The sequence below is a fragment of the Prionailurus viverrinus genome, chromosome X (assembly GCF_022837055.1).
Source record: "Prionailurus viverrinus isolate Anna chromosome X, UM_Priviv_1.0, whole genome shotgun sequence".
NCBI lineage: Eukaryota > Metazoa > Chordata > Mammalia > Carnivora > Felidae > Prionailurus > Prionailurus viverrinus.
In genome coordinates, this window is record NC_062579.1 from 47,175,763 (window position 1) to 47,196,285 (window position 20,523).

The following is a 20,523-nucleotide window of genomic DNA, read 5'->3' on the forward strand; positions in this document are numbered from 1 at the left end:
CAATTGCACTACTAGGTATTTATCCAAGGGATACAAGTATGCTGTTTTGAAGAGACACATGCAGCTCAATGTTTATAGCAGCACTATCAGTAATAGTCAAAGTATGGAAAGAGCCCAAATGTCCATTGATGGATGAATGGATAAAGAAGATGTGTTATACATATATATAATGGAGTATTACTCAGCAATAAAAAAGAATGGAATCTTGCCATTTGCAACTACATGGATGGAACTAGAGGATATTATACTAAATAAAATTAGTAAATCAGAGAAAGACAAATATATGACTTCACTCCTATGAGGACTTTAATATACAAAACAGATGAACATAAGGGAAGGGAAGCAAAAATAATATAAAAATAAGGAGGGGGACAAAACATAAGAGACTCTTAAATATGGAGAACAGAGGGCTACTGGAGGGGTTGTGGGAAGGGAGATGGGCTAAATGGGTAAGAGACATTAAAGAATCTACTCCTGAAATCATTGTTGCACCATATTCTAACTAACTTGGATGCAAATTAAAAAAATAAATTAAATAATAATAATAATAATAATAACAGTAATAATAATAAAAGAAGACTAGAAATCCATTAAAGAGAGCAAGAGAAGATGGATCAGATAAAAACTTCAACCACAAAAAAGTAACAAAATGGCAATAAATTCTTATCTATCAATAATTAGTTTGAATGTAAATGGACTAAATGCTCCAAAAAAATAGGCATAGGGTCTCAGAATTTATAAAACCACAGCATTTATTGCCTATAAGGGACACACACATTTGTCATGCAAATGGATGTCAAAGGAAAGCCAGAGTAGCAATACAAATATTAGACAAAATAGATTGTAAAGAGGCAAAAAAATGAGCAGTGTAGGGCATTGAGGAGGGCACCTGTTGGGATGAGCACTGGGTGTTGTATGGAAACCAATTTGGCAATAAATTTCATTTAAAAAAGAGCAGTCTAATGTAATAAAGAAGGCAATCTAAAAAGAAAATCTGATAATTATAAATATTTATGTACCCAACATGAAGCACCCAAATATATAAAACAATTAATAAAAAATATAAAGAAACTAATTGATAAAAATACCATAATAGCAGGGAACTTTAACACCCCTATTTACATTAATGGACAGATCATCTAAACAGAAAACCAAGGAAACAATGACTTTGAATGATACACTGGACCAGATGGACTTAACAGATATATTCAGAACATTTCATCCTAAAACAACAGAATACACATTCCTTTCAAGTGCACATGTGACAATCTCCAGAATAGATCAAATGGGTCAGAAAACAGGCTTCAGGAAATACAAAAATTTGAAGTAATACCAGACATCTTTTCTGACCAAAATGCTATGAAACTAGAACTCAACTATAAGAAAAAAAATTGGAAAGGTCACAAATACATGGAGGTTAAACAACATGCTACTAAACAATGGATAGGTCAATCAGGAAATCAATAAATAGGGGTGCCTGAGTGACTAGTCAGTTAAACCTCTAACTTTGGCTCTGTTCATGATCTCATGGTTCATGAGTTCTAGCCCTGCATTGGGCTCTGTGCTGACAGCTCAGAGCCTGGAACCTGATTCGGATTCTGTGTCTCCCTGTCTCTCTGCCCCTTCCCCACTTGCGCCCTGTCTCTTTCTCTCAAAAATAAATTTAAAAAAACATTAAAAATTTCAAAAAGGAAATCAATAAAAAATACATGGAAACAAATGAAAACAAAAACACAATGGTGAAAAACCTTTGGAATGCAGCAAAAGCAGTCATAAAAGGGAAGGATACAGCAATCCAGACTTGCTTCAAGAAGCAAGAAAAATTTCAAATAAACAATATAAAGTTACACCTAATGGAGCTAGAAAAAGAATACCAACTGAAGCCTAAAGCCAACAGAATGAAGGAAATAATAAAGATTAGAGTAGAAATGAATGATATAGAAAGTAATAAAAACAATAGAACAGATCAATGAAAGGAGGAGCTAGTTCTTTGAGAAAATCGATAAAATTGAGAAATCTTTAGCCAGATTTATCAAAAAGAAAAGTGAAAATATTCAAATAAATAAAATCACAAATGATAGAGAAAAATAACAACCAACACCACAGAAATACAAAAATTCTAATTGAATATTATGAAAAAATACATGCCAACAAATTGGACAACCTGGAAGAAATGGATATGTGTCTAGAAATATATAAAGCACCAAAACTAGAACAGGAATAAATATAAATGTTGAACAGACCAATAAGCAACAAGAAAATTGAATCAGTAATCAAAAACCTCTCAACAAATAAAAGTCCAGGACAAGATTGCTTCTATTGTATTACACAAATAGACTTTAAAGCTAAGAATGTAACACGAGGTAAGGAAGGACACTTTATAACCATAAAAGGAGAAATAACAAAAGATATAACAAATGTAAATATTTATGCACCCAACACGATAGCACTCAAATGAATAAAACAGCTAATAACAAACATAAATGAAGTAATCAATAGCAATACAGTAATAATAGACGACTTGAACACCACACCTACATCAATAGATAAATCATGCAAACATAAAATTAACAAGGAAACACTAGCTTTTAATGACACATTGGAAGAGACAGACCTAACAGACATATTCAGAACATTCTATCCTATTAGCAAAATACACGTTCTTTTCAAATGCCCATGGAGCATTCTCTGGAATAGGCCACCAAACAAATCTCAACACATTAAAAGATTGATATTATACCATGCATTTTTTCTGACTACAAGGCTATGACACTAGAAGCAAACCACAAGGCAAATTCTGGAAGAAACACAAATAAAAGGAGGTTAAATAACATACTAGTAAACAATGAATTGGTCAACCAAGAAATCAAAGAGTAAGTTAGAAATACATGGAAAAAAATGAAAATATAAAAATGATCCAAAATCTTTGGGATAAAACAAATGCTGTTGTAAAATGGAAGGTTACAGCAATACAGGTCTACCTCATGAAGCAAAAAACAAATAAGGAAATAAAATAAACAACCAAATCTCACACCTGATGGAATTAGAAAAAGAACAAGCAAACCCAAAATATTAGAATGAGGGGAATAATAAATATTAGAGTAAAGGTAAATTATATAGAAACTAAAAGATCAATAGAACCAGGAGTTGATTCTAGGAAAAAAAATATGTATAAACTTTTATCTTCCTTGTCAAAGAACAAAAAAGTGGACTTACAGAAATGCAAAAAAAATTATAATAAAATATTATGAAAAATTCTATGCCAAGATATTGGACAACCTAGAAGAACCAGATAAATTACCAGAAATATATAACCTCCCAAAACTGAATCAGGAAGAAATGGAAAACTTGAAAAAGTCAATTACCAGCAATGAAATTGGATCAGTAAACAAAAAATTCACAACAAACAAAAGTCCACGAGGAGATTCTACACAGAAGAAATACAAAAGAAACATTTATAAAGAGTTAATAACTACCCCTCTCAAATTATTACAAAACATAGAAGATGAAGGAAAGCTTTGAAATTCATTTTGTGAATCCAGCATTACCTGTATATCAAAACCAGATAAAGACACTAAAAAAAAGAAACTAAAGGCCAATATCTATGATTAACATTGCTGCAATAATCCTCAACCATATATCAGTGAACCATATCCAACAATACATCAAAAAAACCATTAACCTGGATCAAGTAATATTCATTCCCACAATACAAGGGTGTTTCAACTTTCACAAATCAATCAACATAATACATCACATCAACAAGAGAATCATTTAAATAGATGAATAAGAAGCATTGGATAAAATACAATATCTATTCATGATAAAAACCATCAGCAAAGTAGGTTAGAGGAAACATACCTCAAATTTATAAAGACCATATATGAAAAACCCACATTTAACATTATACTCAATGGTGAAAACCTGAGGCCTTTTCCCCTAAAATTAGGCACAAGAAAAGGATGTCCACTCTCACCATTTTTAATTAACTTAGTACTGGAAATCATAGCCATAGCAATTAGAGAAGAAAATGAAATAAAAAGCGTCCAAGTTAATAAGATGTAAAACTTTCAGTTTGCAGATGGTATGGTACTATATATAAAAAACCATAAAGACTCCATGAAAATCAAAAAAACTGTTATAACTGATAAATGAATTAACTAAGGTTGAAAGACACAATATCAATATATAGAAATCTGATACATTTCTATGCAACAATAATGTAGCAGCTGAAAGAAAATTTAAGACAATAATCCTATTCACACTTGCACAAAAAATTTTTTTAAAAACTAGGAATAAACTTAAAAAATGAGGTAAATGACAGAAATTGAAGACAAAAACAACAAATGGGAAGATGTCCCATGCTCATGGATTGGAAGAACAAATACTGTAAAAATGTCCATCCTACCAGAAGTAGTCTACAGATTTAATGCAATCACTATTAAAATACCAAAAGCATTTTTCACAGAACTAGAACAAATAATCTCAAAATTATGGAACCACAAGAGACCCTTATTGGCCAAAGACATTTGAAACAGAAGAATAATTTATGTGTGTGGGCACATCACAATCCCAAATTTAAAGGTATGCTGCAAAAGTGTAATAATCAAAAACATATGGTACTGGCACAAAAACGGACATATAGATCAAGACAAACCATAAGAGGCTCTTAAAATACAGAGAACAAATGTAAGGTTGCTAGAGGGGTGGTGGGTGGGAGGATCGGCTAAATAGGTGATGGGTATTAAAGAGGGCACTTGCTGGGATGAACACAGGGTGTTATATATAAGTGATGAACCACTAAATTCAACTCCTGAAACCATTTTTACACTATATGTTAACTAGCTTGGATGTAAATTTTAAAAATATATTTAAAAATATCAATCAATCAATCAATCAATCAGTATTAAAAAAATAAAACAGGATAGAAAGCCCAGAAATAAACCCATGATTATATGATCAATTAATCTTCAACAAAGGAGGAAAGAACATGCAATGGGAAAAGTACAGTCTTCTTCACAAATGGTGTTGTGAAAACTGGATGGCTACATGCAAAACAACAAAACTAGACCACTTTCTTACATAATACACAAAAATAAACTCACAATGGATCAAGGCCTGACATGTGAGACCCCAAATCATAAAAATTGTACAAATGAGCACAGGCAGTTGATTTTCTGACACTGGCCCTATCAAGATTTTTCTAGATATATTGGGCGCCTGGGTGGCGCAGTCGGTTAAGTGTCCGACTTCAGCTCAGGTCACGATCTCACGGTCCGTGAGTTCGAGCCCTGCGTCGGGCTCTGGGCTGATGGCTCAGAGCCTGGAGCCTGTTTCCGATTCTGTGTCTCCTTCTCTCTTTGCCCCTCCCCCATTCATGCTCTGTCTCTGTCTCAAAAATAAATAAACGTTAAAAAATTAAAAAAAAAAAGATTTTTCTAGATATATAGCCTAAGGCAAAGAAACAAAAGAAAGAAATTTATTGGAAATACAACAAAATAAAAATCTGTACAAGAAAGGAAAAAAAATCAACAAAACTAAAATACACCATACTGAATGAGAAAATATACTTGCAAATGACATATCCAATAAAGGGTTAGTATCAAAAATATATAAAGAAATAAAATAAATCATCACCCAAAAACAAATAATTCACTTTAATAATGGGGAGAAGACAAGAAAAGACATTTCTCCAAAGACATCCAGATGGTCAACAGACACATGAAAAAAAGCTCAACATCACTCATCATCAGGGAAATACAAATCAAAACTACAATAAGATATGACTTCAAACTTGTCAAAATGTGTAAAATCAACAACAGAAGAAACAAGTATTGGGAAGGATGTGGAGAAAAAGGAACTTTCTTGCACTGTTTTTGGGAATGTAAACTGGTAAAACCACTGTGGAAAACAGTATGAAGTTTCCTCAGAAAGTGCAAAATAGATCTACTCTATGATCCAGTAATCCCTAAAAAAGACAAAAACACTAATCCAGAGAGATATATGTAGCCATATATTCATAGCAGCATTATTTACAATAGCTAAATTATGGAAACAGCTCAAGGGTCCATAAATAGATGTATAGTTAAAAATTGGTTCTATATATACATATATGTGATTGAATATTATTCAGCTATAAAAAAGAATGAAAACTTGCATTTGCAATGTCGTGGGTGGAACTAGTGTGAATAATGTTAAGCGAATTAAATCAGTCACAGAAAGACAACATATGATTTCACATATATGTTGAATTTCAGAATCAAGACAAATGACTAAAGGAAAAAAAAAAGTGTGAGAGAGAGACAAACCAAGAAACAGACTCTTAACTGTAAACAGAAAACTGATGGTTACCACAAGAGACATGGGTATAAAGATGGATGAAATAGGGGATGGAGATTAAGGAATGCCCTTGTCATGATGAGCACTGGGTCTTGTATGGAATTGTTGACTTTGTTGACCCACTATATTGTACACCTGAAACTAATGTAACACTGTATGTTAACTATAGTTGAATTGAAATAAAACGGAAGCTATGAAACTGAACACACACACACACAAATAATTCAATTAAAAAATACAGAAAAACATGAATAGACATTTCTTTAAAAAAAGACATCCAGATGGCTAACAGACATATAAAAAGACCCTGAACATCACTCATCATGAGGAGAATGGAAATCAAAACTGCAATGAGTTATCATCTCACACCTGTCAGAATGGCTAAAATCAACAACACAGGAAACAACTGTTGGCAAATATGTGGAGAAAAAGGAACACTTGTGAACCGTTGGTGGGAATGCAAACTGGTGTGGCCACTCTGAAATACAGTATGGAGGTACCATTAAAAAAAATTAAAAATAGGACTACCCTATGATCCAATAATTGCACTACTGGGAATTTACTCAAAGGTCATGAAAACACTAATTTGAACAGCTATCTGCATCCCTATGTTTAGTACAGCAATATTTAGAAGAGCCAAATTGTGGAATCAGCTCAAGGGTCCAATGATAGATTTTTGGATAAAAAGATACATACACACACACACACACAAACGCACACCCACACACACTGGAATATTATTCAACCATAAAAATAATAAAATCTTAAAAATTTGGAAGAAGACATGAATAGACATTTCCCCAAAGAAGACATATAGATGGCTAACAGACACATGAAAAGATGCTCAGTATCACTAATCCTCAGGGGAATAAATTAAAACTATGATGAGATACCAGTTCATACCTGTCGGAATGGCTAAGATTAACAACACAAGAAACAACAGGTGTTGGCGAGGATGTGGAGAAAGGCCAACCCTCTTACACTGTTGGTGGGAATGCAAAGTGGTTCAGCCACTCTGGAAAACAGTATGGAGGTTCATCAACAAATTAAAAGTAGAACTATCCCATGACCCAGCAATTGCACTACTAGGTATTTACCAAAGGGTACAAAAATAGCGATTTCTGGGTCACCTGGGTGGCTCAGGCAGTTAAGCTCCCAACTCTTGATTTTATCTCAGGTTATGATCTCATGGTTTGTGAGTTCAAGCCCCACAATATCATTGTGGAACCCACTTGAGATTCTCTTTCTCCCTGTCTCTCTGCCCCTCCCCTGTTCATGCTCTTTTTCTCAAAATAAGCTTAAAAAATAGTGATATGAAGGGGCACATCACCCCGATGTTTATAGCAACATTATCAATTATAGGCAAATTATGGAAGAAGCCTAAATGTCCATTGACTGATGAATGGATAAAAAGATGTAGCATATATATACAATGAAATATTACTCAACCATAAAAAAAGTCTTGCCATTTGCAACGATGTGGATGAAGCTAGAGAGTATATTGCCAAGTGAAATAAGTCAGGCAGAGAAAGGAAAATACCCTATGATTCCAGTTTTGTGTGGAATTTAAGAAACAAAACAGATGAACATGGGGGGAAAGAGAGAAGCAATCCATACAACAGACTCTTAAATATAGAGAACAAACTGATGGTTCCTGGAGGGGAGGCAGACAGGGGGATGGGTTAAAAGGGTGATGCATATTAAGGAGGGAGCTTGTGATGAGTACTGTGTGTTGTATGCAAGTAATGAATCACTAAATTCTACACCTGAAACTAAAAATTATTAAAAAAATAAAAAAAAAACACAAAGGGGCACCTGGGTGGTGCAGTCGGTTAAGCATCCAACTTCAGCCAGGTCATGATCTCGCGGTCTGTGAGTTCGAGCCCCACGTCAGGCTCTGGGCTGATGGCTCAGAGCCTGGAGCCTGTTTCCGATTCTGTGTCTCCCTCTCTCTCTGCCCCTCCCCCGTTCATGCTCTGTCTCTCTCTGTCCCAAAAATAAATAAATGTTGAAAAAAAATTAAAAAAAAAACAAGAAAAATCCACATAAGTGTAGATGTGGAAAAAAATCTTGTTTTTTGCAATGACATGGATAGATCTAGAGAGTATAATGCTTAGTTATTTAGAGAAAGACAAATACCACATTATTTTACTCATATGCAGAATATAAGAAACACAAAAAAAGGAATAAAGAAACTGTAGAGAACAAATTGATGGTTACCAGAGTGGAAGTGGGTGGAGGGATGGGTGAAATAAGTGAAGGGGATTAAGAGTACATTTATCATGATGAGCACTGAGTAATGTATAGAATTGTTGAATCACTACATTGTGCACTTGTAACTAATGTGGCACCGTATACTGGAATTTTTCTTTAAAAAGAACTTAAACAACTCAACACCAAACAAACAATTTTATTAGAGCATGAGTGGTGAACCAGAATGCACATTTTTCCAAAGAAGGAATATACTTTGCCAACAGACACAAGCAAAGATGTTCAACATCACTCATCATCAGGGAAATGCATATCAAAACCACAGTGAGATAACCACAACCTTACACCTGTCAGAACAGCTAAAATGAAAAACACAAGAGACAACAAGTGCTGGCGGGGATGTTGAGAAAAAAGAATGAGTGCACTATTTTGGGGATGTAAATTGGTACAGCGACTGTTGAAAGTAGAGGTTTTTCAAAAAAGTTAAACATAGAAGTACCATATAACCCAGTAATTTCACCACTGGGTATTTACCCAAGGAAAATGAAAAGACTAATTTGTAAAGATACAGACCACACTTCTAATTCTAGTTCTCTTGCTATTTCCACCACATCATCAGCTACTTCCTTTAATGAAAATTTGAACCCCTCAAAGTCACCCATGAGACTTGGAATCAATTCTTTAAAATTACTGTTACTGACATTTGGACCTTTTCCCATGAATCAAATGTCCTTAACTGCATGTAGATTGGTGAATCCTTTAAAGTAGTTTTTCAATTTTCTTTGCCCATGTTCATCAGAGGAATCTATACTATGACAGTTATAGACTTACAAAATATATTTCGTAAATAATAAAACTTGAAATTTAAAGTTGCTCTTTAATCCATGAGCTGCAGAATAGATGTATTAATAGGCATGAAAACGACATTATTCTCATTGTACATCTTTATCAGACCTCTTGGGTAATCAGGTGCATTGTCAATGAACAATAACATTTTGAAAAGAATCTTTAGTTCTTTATGGTAGGCCTCAACAGTGGGCTTAAAATATTCAGTAAACCATGTCATAAATAGATATGGTCTCATCCAGGCCCTGTTGTTCCATTTGTAGAGCACAAGCAGAGTATATTTAGCATAATTCTTAATGGTCCTAGGATTTTCAGGATGGTTAATGAGCATTAGCTTTATCTTAAAAATCATCAGCTGTGTTAGTTACTAACAAGAGAACAAGCCTGGTTTTTATAGCTTTGAAGCCTGGCATTGACTTCTCCTTTCTTGCTATGAAAGTCCTAGATGGCATTCCAATATATAATGCTGTTTTTCTTCATTGAAAATCTGTTGTTTGGTGAAGCCATCTTCATTAATTATTTTATCTAGATGTTCTGAATAATTTACTGCAGTTTCTACATCAGTACTTGCTGCTTCACATTGTAGTTTGATGTTATAGAGACAGCTTCTTTCCTTAAAACATATGGGCCAACCTCTGCCAGCTTCAAACTTTTCTTCTGCAACTTCTTCATCTTCTTCAGCCTTCACAGAGTTGAGGAGAGTTAGGGTCTTTCTCTGGATTAGCTTTTAGCTTAAGGGACTGTTGCAGCTTGTTTTATCTTCTATCCAGACCATTAAACCTTTCTCCATATCATCAACGAGGCTATTTTTAAAATTATTTTTTGTGTATTCACTGGAGTAGACCTTTTAACTTTTTAAAGAATTTTCCCTTTGCATTCACAATTTGGCTAAACTGATGCAAAAGGCTGGGCTTTTTGCCTATCTCAGCTTCTAACACGCCTTCTTTGCTAAGATTATTTCTAGCTTTCGATTTAAAGTGAGAGATATGCAACTCCTCTTTAACTTGAACATTTAGAAGTCATTGTAGGGTTATTAATTGGCTTACTTTCAATATTGATGTTTCTCAGGGAATAGGGAGGTCCTGGGAGAGGGGGACAAGGAAATAATTGGCTATTGGAATAGTCAGAACATTCACATTTATCAATTAAGTTTACACATATGAGCACAGTTCATGGTGCCCCGAAAGAATTACCATACTAACATCAAGACCATTGAGGACAGATCATCATAAAAAATATAATAATGATGAAAAAGTTTGAAATATTGCAGGAATTACCAAAATGTGACACAGAGACATGAAGTAAACAAATGCTGTTGTAAAATATAGTGACATCTGGTAGACTTGCTTGACGTAGGATTGCCACAAAACTTCAAATTGTAAAAAACACGTTATTGCAAAGCTTGATTAAGCAAAATGAAATAAAATGAGGTATTCCTGTACTTTGGTAGAGGATCAGGCCATCTGGATGTGATTGTTTATCTAAATGCCTGGTGATTTGGCTAAGTTTTGTCTCATTGTATGTGTGTGGTTCTAGGGTGTTTTCATTTACTATCAAATATGAATGAATATATTTGTCCTTATCATTTCCATACAGTACAGAACAACACTTGGATACATTCCAGACTGTTGTTGTCTGACTCACAGTCTTAGGAAAGTTTTTCCCAACACAGATAATTATAAACTTTGCAGGAAATATTGTTGAGGATCTTGTTCTTTCATCCATGAAGAGATTTTTAGTATCATTATCATTTCCTTTTGAACTGTTTATTTTGCTTACATTTCTTCCATTCCATTTGTTTAAAAAAATCTCTATAGTGGACTCTTCATAGCTTGGATTTTTGATTAATAATCAGTTTTTTCACTTTATAGCATTCTTAATTATTGCCTTTATTTTGTTAATTCTATACTTAAAAGATTAAACAATCAGTAATACCAACCATTTATACTTTTATTCTTTATATTGTAGGTATTTCTTTTAGATACTTTCTTCATCTCAACTTGATGCTACTAAATTTTTTTCAAGAGAGTAAAGGTAGATGGTAACTTTTAAATATTTTTAATTGAGGTGTATTTGACACATTACTTGAAAATTTAGTATGTACAACATGTTAATTTGAACATTGATATATTGTAATATTATTGCCATTGTAGTAATAAGTAGTTTGTTTATCACATTACATAATGATTATTTTTTGATTTTTTGATTTATTATTTTAATGATTTATTGCCTAAGTTTTCTCTCTCTCTCTCTCTCTCTCTCGAGAGAGAGAGAGAGAGAGCATGAGCAGGGGAGGGACAGAGAGAGGGGAATAAAATACCTTAAGCAGTCTCTACGCTGACATTGGCTGACAGCAGCAAGCCTCAAACTCATGAATTGGGAGATCATGACCTGAACCGCAGTCAGACGCTCAACTGACTGAGCCATCCAGGTGCCCCTGGTTCTTTCTTTTTAGAGGTTGGAATCAAACTTCCAGTCTGTTAGGATGCTTGATGATTATAATGGAGTATTGTTGTATATATTCACTATACTGTGCATTATATCTCTACTACTTGTTACAATTTGTACCCTTAAGCAACATGTGGCTTATCCTCCCACCACCAATCTCTGCTAACAACCATTTACTTTCTGGTTTTACAAGTTTGACTTTTTCAGATTTGATGTGTAAGTGATATCACATATTGCTTCTCTTTCTCTGTCTGACATACGTCATTTAGCTTAATATATTCTAGGTTCATCCATGTTGTCAGAAATGGCAGGATATCCTTCTCTCTCATGGCTGAATTATATCCCATAATATGAATGTATATATATGTATATATGTGTACATATGTACACACACACACTACATTTTCTTCATTCATTGATGGGCACTTAGGTTAATTCTATTTTTTGACTACTGGGAATAATGCTATAATAAACAATAAATATGAGAGTGCATATATCTCTTTGACATCATGTTTTCATATTCTTTGGGTAAATACCAAGAAGTTAGATTGCTGGAAAAATATAGTGGTTCTATTTTTTTCTTCAGCATATTCAGTATTTTAATTTTTGAAGTACAAATGGATTTGGAGTATAGTGTTCCATGTCTTGATGAAATTAGATTGAGATAACAATAAGCAAAATAAAAAAGTCAATTGTTCTTCTCTGTGTCAGGAATGAATAAATGAAACTTAAAACAAAACAACATTTATAAAAAACAAAATCCTTACTTACAAATCTAACAAAAGTAAGTACAAATGTATATCCAGAAAACTATGAAACACTGTGGAAAGCTGTTAAGGAAAATCTATATAATTGGAGATATATTTCACATTTTTATCAATAGCCTCCTACTACTATCCTCCTGCTATCAATAGCTTCGCTATGGATAAGATGTCAGCCCTTCTTAACTTTTTATGATTATGATTATTATTTGTAATATTTTTGTTGAAGTACAGTTGACTCACAATATTATGTTAGTTTATGGTGTACTAAATAGTTATTTGATAAATCTGTATGTTACGCTATGCTCACAAGTGTAGCTATCATCTGTTACCATACAATGATCTTACAATAGCATTTACTACATTATCCATACTGTATCTATTGTCACTTTGGCTCAATAATTACATAACTGAAAGCCTGTATCTCACACTCCCTTTCACCAAGTTTGTCCATTCTCTCATCTCTCTCCCTTCTGGCAAAGATCTGTTTGTTCTCTGTAGTTATTGGTCTGTTTCTGATTCTTGTATGTTTTCTTTTTCAGATTCTATTATATAAGTTAAAATAGATGGAATGTGTTTTTCTTTGATTATTTCACTTAGCATAATACCCCCTAGGTCATCTATATTGTTGCAAATGGCATGATTTCATCTTTATTTTTAATGACTGTTTAGTATTCCATTGCTTATATATACCATGTTTTCCTTTTACATTAATGTATTGATGGGCAGATAGGTTCCTTACATACATTGGCTATTGTAAATTATACTGCACTAAGCATAGATGTGCATATATTTTTTAAAGTACCATTTTCATTTTCTTTTGGTAAATACTTAGTAGTGGAATTATTGGAACATGTGGTAATTCTATTTTTAATTTTTTTGAGGAACCACCATATTGTTATCCACAGTGGCTGCACCTATTTGTATTCCCACAAATAATGCACAAGGGTTTCTTTTTCTCCACATCCTCCACATTTTAGTTTTTCTGACAGGTGGGAGGTGATATCTCATTACTGTTATGATTTACATTTCCCTGATTATTAATGATATTGAGCAACTTTAAATGTGTCTGTCGGCTATCTGTATGTCTTCATTGAAAAAAAAATGTCTATTCATGTTCTTTGCCCATCTTTTAATTGGAGTATTTTTTTTTTTTTGCTGTTGATTTGCCAAAGTTCCTTATATATTTTGTGCATTAACCTCCTATCAGATACATTATTTGCAGGTATCCTGTCCCATAAAATAGGTTTACTTTTACTTTTGTTGACGGTTCTTCTTACTGAGTGAAAGCTTTTTGTTTTGATGTTTTGATGTAGTCCCAATAATTTAATTTTGCTTTTGTTTCCCTTGCCAGAGGGTACATATCTAGAAAAATGTTTGCATGGCTGATGTCAAGGAGATTACTTATTATGTTTTCTTCTAGGAAATTTATGGTTTCAGGTTTCACATTTAGGTATTTAATCCATTTTGAGTTTATTTTTGTGTGAGGTGTAAGAAATTTTTCAGTTTTATTCTCTTGCATAGAGCTGTCCAGTTTTACCAACATCATTTGTTGAAAAGACTGGCTTTTACTATCAACAATAGCCAAATTATGAACAAAGCCTAAATGTCCATCAATTGAATGGATAAGGCTGACGTGAAATATATAGTGAAATATTACTCAGCCACCCAAAGAATGAAATCTTGCCATTTGCAATGACATGGGTGGAGTTAGAGTATTATGCTAAGCGAAATAATCCAGTCAGAGAAAGACAAATACCATATGATTTTACTCATATGTAGAATTTAAGAAACAAAACAGATAAGGAGCACCTGGGTGTCTCAGTCAGTTGAGCACCCAACTCTTCACTTTGACTCAGGTCTTGATCCCAGGGTTGTGGGATTGAGCCACGCATTCGGCTCCATGCTGAGCATGAAGACTGCTTTGGACATTCTCTCTCTCTCTCTCCCCTCCCCCACAACTTTCACTTGCTAGTACACTTTCTCAAAAAGAAAGAAAGAGAAGAAGAGAGAGAGAGAACAGATGGACATAGGGGAAGGGAAGGAAAAATAAAATAAGATAAAAACAGAGAAGGAGGCAAACCACAAAAAACTCTTAAACATAGAGAACAAATTGAGAGTTGCTGGAGGGGAGGTGGGTGAAGGGATGGGCTAAATGGGTGATGGACATTAAGAAGGGCACTTGTTGTGAAGAGCACTAGTTGTTACATGTAATTGATGAATCCCTAAATTGTACTCCTGAAACCAATACTATACCATATGTTAACTAACTTGAATTTAAATAAAACATTGGAAGAAAATTAAAAGATAATGAATGCAAATAAGTATAAGAATATGTTCAAATCATTAATCATTAGATAAATGCAATTAAAACCACAATGGCATGGTATTATTAGAATGACTAAAATTAAAAAAAAAAGAGTACACCAAAAACTGAGCATGTTAGCAAGGATGTAAAGAAACTAGACTCATACATACACTCCTGGTGAGAACATAAACTGATACAACCACATTGGAAAAAAAAAAACAATTTGACAGTGTCTTAAAAAGTTAAACATAGAACTACTATATGAACCAGTCATTCCACTCTTAGTTTTTAACCAAGAGAAAGGAAAGCATATGTTCATACAAAAATTTGTATACAAATATTCATAGCAGCTTTATTTGTAAAACTTCAAATAACCCAAATGTTTATATACAAGTGAGTGAATAAACAAACTGTAAAATATCCATACAGTGGAATACTACTCATCAGTAGTCTGGAAAGCATAAGGAAAAATGTGCTAGGGATCAGAGGACCTATATCCCAGTTCAAGCTCACCAGTTTGGAGTTTTATGACACGGAATAAGTCACTTAACCTTTCACAGCCTCACTTTTGTCATTTAGGTAATGGAGGAAATAATATTTACCTTGTTTATTTCATATGTTGGTTTTAAAATTCAATTGATGTAAATGTATGTAATATTTTGGTAAACTGTAATTTGTATGTCATTTTTTTAAATTGAAGTATATTTTACAGACAATGTTATGCTAGTTTAAGGTGTACAACATATTGATTTTACAGTTATATACATTAAGCTATGCTCAACACAATAACTGTATTTACCATTTATCACCATTCAACAATATTACAATACTATTGCCTATATTCCCTATGCTGTACTTTTTATCCCTGTGATTTATTTATTTTATAACTGGAAGCTTGTGCTTCTTAATCTCCTTCGCCTATTTTGCTCATCCCCCTCAATCCCATCCCTTCTGGCAACCACCAGTTGGTTTGCTGTGTTTATGATTCCATTTGTTTTTATGGTGGGCTGTTTTTTGTTTTTAGAATCCACATATAAGTAAAATTATGTTTCTCTGACTTATTACAGTTAGCACATTATTTCCTTTTTTTATTGAACTTATGAAAATATTTTTTCTGAAATTTTATTTTTCTTCTAATGTTTTGTCATATTAAAGACTATATAGTGTGAGAGCTCCTTTAAATCTTAAGTAATAATTGATAAATTTTGACATTCTTAGAAATTTGATTTATGTTGACTAAAAGGTGGTAAGACTATCATGACTATTTACATTTTAGCACAACAATATTTATACTCAGTCTGAATTCTATTGCTTTGCTTCTGGACTCCAATAAGAGATTTGGGACACTAAAATATCCAATCCATCTGTTACTTTTACTTTGCCAAACTCAAATAAAGTCTTCTGATTGGAGCATATTTTTATTATGAGAAAACATGATTATTACTTACACATGCAAGTTTGGCTTCTAAATTGTGCAGATTTATTCTCTATGTTTGGTTTAGTGGATTTCTTAATGCAATGTTTGTGTAAGAACACAAAACAAAACCATAAAAAGCTTATTCCCTCAAAATATATGAAAGTAACTCAATCATTGGACTAGTACATATCATTACACTACTTAATAGTCTCAATTTGTATCTGTTTGGTTCTTATTGGCTTAACATACATTAATGATTTAGTACATATGAACTGTGTATTGCAGTGATATCTTCCTTGGTATAAAATTACACACACACACACACACACACACATATATATATATATATATATTTACATATATATAATTATATATATATGAATATGAAAGAGATAACATAAGTACCATACATACTAGTACATAATATACATACTATGTACATACTATACCTACTACTTTCTCTTGCTCTAGAAAATACATATTAGAGCAAAAGCAAGGTGTTTTTTTCCCATTAGAGGAACAAATGTTTTTAACAGATGTACAAAAGGAGATGATTCTTCTTTCCAACTGGTAGAAATAGAAGAAAAGTTATCTGGCTTGGATTCTTTTTCTAATACAGACTTCTTTCTTCCTTGTGCTGGTCATGTGTTGTGATAGGAATCCCTTTAGCTTGATCATGGAATTTAGAAAATTCTTAGATTCCTATTGTATATGAATTTGTTCTTTGCTATTGCAAGTTCTGGTTATTTTAATATGCTTCTCTCTCTCTTTCTCTCTATTTTTTGTCCAGACCATGGTAAAGTTCAGATTTTTTGGAAAGCTATCAAATACTGACACATTTCTTAACCTTCTTCACTCTCTACTATATTCTAGCAAGATTTTACTCTGAGAGAGACATATGGTTAATAGTACCAATTGTGCTCTTCTTACTCCCCTACAAAGAAGTAGTCTAAACAGCCAAGTTGTGAGATACTGCTGCTTCTTTTAAGGACCATAGTTTCATAGGTGGCACTTGGAAAGAGAGATAATGACCACCTTTCTCCTTCATCCTGGGCACACAGGAAGGTAGGTGAGTAGCAGTTCTTTCAAGACATATATCCACATTTGCATCATTGTGTGAATAATTTTATCTGCTGCTTCAAAACATTGCCTCTTATCCTGCTTGCCTATAAGATAATAATCAAAGAAACAGCTGCTATTCAGTGATGAAGACAAAAAGAAAATTTTGAAAGGTCAGAAAAGTGCTTTCTTTATGGAAGATCTTATAAGCTATTTATCAGCTATTTTTGGAACATTTACTATATGTGAAACTTAGCACAGGGGACTTAGGTATGAATGACTTACCTTGTCCTTAAGAAGTTTAGTATAGCAGAATGAATGCCACTGAGAACACTCTTGTTAATGCCCTTTTAGACTCCAGAAGCAGATTGTGAGCCTTTTCTTGGTTGCCCACAAACGTAGTATTATTTCATCTATAAAACTGTAGAATCAGAAGGGAACCTTTTAGGAACATATGTGGATAAGCAAGGCTTAACCTTTTATCATGGTATCTGTGGCAACAAGAAGCTACAACTAACAACATATTTGCTGGTATGACCAACTTATATGCCAGTGGGAATACATTTCTCCACAAATTGGTGATGCCAGGTTGAGCATCAAGTAACCTTAATATCCTGATAACATATGGGTATCAGCTCCAAAGCAGCATTTCATTCTTGAACATGTTTCACATCTTAGAGAGAGTCATGGGTTTCTTCGCATAAAGTCATATGCCATGTCCTTGAAATTAATATACATCTAAATGAAATCTGGAATATATTTTTTGATGATTTCATGTTACATATTGCCAGTTCCTCCTGTCTTGCATTTTTTAAAAACTGTAAACAAATTTTCATTAACAGAGATTGTCACATAATTGTATATTTTTCTACTTTGTGCACAATTATGCTTACTTTCCACAAAAAGTTTTCTTAACTTTTCACTGGTGATGGCAATCACTAAAATCTTAATTTTAACAAAATAGTACTAAAAATGCTTCAGTGATTTAAGTTGAAATCAATGCACTTGTTATATGTCTCTTGCACTCAGTTATCAGGAATGGACAAACGTATTTTTATTCAAAAAATACAAAATAAATGATCTGTGGGCACTAACAATGGCGGCAGTAAACCATTATACATTGTTAACTGAAACCAGTAACTGATGGTTATAGTGATTTTCTTAAACATCAGCCAGAATTTTCTTCAGTCATTTCTTTCAACTGACTTCTCTGAAGTTATTGGTGAGGATCACTGCCTTGAACCTACTCTCACAGTTTATTAATAAAACACTACTACACGACTTGGAACATACCACCTTCCATTCCACCCATTCCACCATTCTAGGGTCTTTGTCTTTAGGAATTTCAGTGACTACAACTTCTGCTGTAATTGAGAGGCCACCCCAGCAGCATCCAATAAAGTGTTCTTACAATCTTAGTTGGATGCATGATTCCTTTTCCACCATATTCACAAAATCCCCAAGAATAGCATCATACCCAGCTTTGGAGAAATGTTGCATAATTTTCTCAATTATTAGTGATCCTTAAACACCTGCATTATTGGCAATGGTCGTTGCAAGAATTTTAATTTTCTTTTAATAATTTAGATAACAGTTGTTTAATCTTCAGGAGCTGTTATTTAATCCAAGGCTGGAATTCATGAAAACAGGGCATGGCCCCCTCCCAGAACAATGCCTTTCAACAGCAGCTCATGGAGCAATGAAAGCATCTGTAACACTTTCTTTTTTTTCACTTCAACATTACTTGTCCCACCAACCTTCATCCCAGTTACTTCAACTGAAAGTTTTGCCAAGAGTTCATTGAGTTTTTCCTTTGCATGTTCACTAGTTGTGATATTTAACCTTTTGAGGGTTTCTTGAATATGTTTTTCAAAATGCTTGTCACATTTTCCTTTCAAGATCATGGCATTATCTTCATCACAATGAGCTCCCAACTTTTCCTAAGTCGTGAGACTGAATATTTTCAAGATTTAGTGTCAATCCTTCTTCTCCAAACACTGCACGAGTAACAATAGCCATCACTTAAAACTGATTCTTTTTTCTATCGTCACCAAAACCTAGAGCTTTGACTGGTACAACCTGAAGACCAACATTTAAGCTATTCAAATGAGTGTACTCAGAGCTTCTCCATCAACATCTTCAGCAATTATTGCCAAGGGCTTATGGTGAGCATGGGCAATTTCAAGAGCAGGTACAATGTACTGGATTCTGTAACTTTTCTTTTCACTCAGTAGAACATAAGAATCTTGGAATTCACATTTCTGACCTTTTGATGTATTAATGAAGTATGGAGAAATAAAATCTCAGTCAAAAATCATGCCTTCAATAGTTTATAATTCATTATTTAGTGTTTTTCCATTCCTTACTTCCTTACTGTGATGATCCCCTTCCTTCCAACCTTTTTCATTACATCATAAATGATGTTGCACATATTTGTCTCCATTTGCAGAAATTGTAGCAATCTGAGAAATTTCTTCAGGTGTTGTCACAGGTTTAGACTGCTTCTTAACTTCAGTAATTATAGCATCAACAGCTAACATAACACCTCTCTTGATTTCCACAGGATTAGCACCTTTGTTAATCTTCTCAAAGCCTTCCTTGGCAATAGAGTGCCAGTACAGTAGCAATTAGTGGTGACATCACCAGCCTCTTCATTTGTGTTACTGGAAACATCTTGAACAAGTTTTGTGCCAATATTTTCATATTTATCTCTTAAGCCAATGGAATTTTCAACAGTCACCCCATCTTTTGTTACTTTAGGTCTTCCACAATTCTGTTGAATAGTCACTGATTTTCCATTTGGCCCCATTGTAACAGCTACAGCTAAAACTTTTGAAGCTATAAATCTTGGACATCTACACCAAATTTAACTTCTCTGGCATAATTTCAAATGAGATGAGGAGTCAGTGCCCTAGACACTGGATTAATTTTTAAAAGGACAGCAAGTAATCAAAATATTTCCATGGGGCAATGGCAGGGCGTGCCAGTGGTCAGGCAAGCTGTCAGAGGCGAGTGAAGGAGAGATTTCTTGTTATTGTGACTTTTAACTGATTTTTTTTCACCTATCCAATATCATTGACTCAGACACCTTATTCATATGGTAATCAAATTTTCCAAGACATTCTTAATTTCAA

The 20,523-nt window shown here is 33.6% G+C and overlaps 1 pseudogene; it reads right to left on the reverse strand.

The window, feature by feature from the left end:
- Nucleotides 1–18,662: 18,662 nt before the first annotated feature.
- On the reverse strand, nucleotides 18,663–20,323 carry LOC125156971 (60 kDa heat shock protein, mitochondrial-like; annotated as a pseudogene).
- Between the last annotated feature and the right edge of the window lie 200 nt (nucleotides 20,324–20,523).